Source organism: Terrapene carolina, unplaced genomic scaffold (assembly GCF_002925995.2).
Source record: "Terrapene carolina triunguis isolate 2854851 unplaced genomic scaffold, T_m_triunguis-2.0 Scaffold66, whole genome shotgun sequence".
NCBI lineage: Eukaryota > Metazoa > Chordata > Testudines > Emydidae > Terrapene > Terrapene triunguis.
In genome coordinates, this window is record NW_020664417.1 from 77325785 (window position 1) to 77326798 (window position 1014).

At 45.7% G+C, this 1014-nt stretch overlaps 1 non-coding gene across 1 annotated transcript; it reads right to left on the bottom strand.

Annotated features, from left to right (window-relative positions):
- Window positions 1–424: 424 nt before the first annotated feature.
- Window positions 425–498, bottom strand: TRNAI-AAU. The gene has a single exon. It is a non-coding gene; the product is annotated as a tRNA-Ile (tRNA).
- Window positions 499–1014: the final 516 nt, after the last annotated feature.

The following is a 1014-nucleotide window of genomic DNA, read 5'->3' on the forward strand; positions in this document are numbered from 1 at the left end:
TCCGCTTGAAACCGGCTGCCAACTAGACATGGAGCCATTGATCACTACCCGTTGAGCCCGACGATCTAGCCAGCTTTCTATCCACCTTGTAGTCCATTCATCCAACCCATACTACTTTAACTTGCCAGCAAGAATACTGTGGGAGACCATATCAAAAGCTTTGCTAAAGTCAAGGAATAAAATATCCACTACTTTTCCCTCATCCACAGAGCCAGTTATGTCATCATAGAATATCAGGGTTGGAAGGGACCTAATCCAACCCCCTGCTCAAAGCAGGACCAATCCCTGAGAGATTTTTTGCCCCAAATGGCCCTCTCAAGAATTGAACTCACAATGCTGCTTTAGCAGGCCAATGCTCAAACCACTGAGCTATCCTTCCCCCCCTCAAAGAGCAGCAGTCACCCTCTCATTTCCACACATGGAGTGGCCAGCATGGGGCTTGAACCCATGACCTTGTCATTATTAGCACCACGCTCTAACCAGCTGAGCTAGCTGGCCCAAAAGGGGGTACATATTTTGGATTCCATTCACGACATTTGATCTTTATTAAAGAAAATTGTATCTGAACAGGAGTGGATCAGTTTCACTAGGGATGCTGGGGGGCTTACAGACAGGCCCCCAACCTGAAGCAAATACTTATCAGCAACTACACACCACACAACAAAAACACCAACCCAGGAACCAAACCCTGCAACAAACCCCAGTGCTAACTCTGTCCACATAGCTATTCAAGGGACACCATTCATAGGACCTAATCACATCAGCCACACCATCATGGGCTCATTTACTGGCACATCTACCAATGTGATATATGCCATCATGCGTCAGCAATGCCCCTCTGCCATGTACATTGGCCAAACTGGACAGTCTTTATGCAAAAGAATAAATGGACACAAATCTGACATCAGGAAGCATAACATTCAAAAACCAGTAGGAGAACAATCGCCTGGTCCCTCAATAACAGACCTAAAAGTGTCAATTCTTCAACAAAAAAACCTTCAAAAACAGACTCCA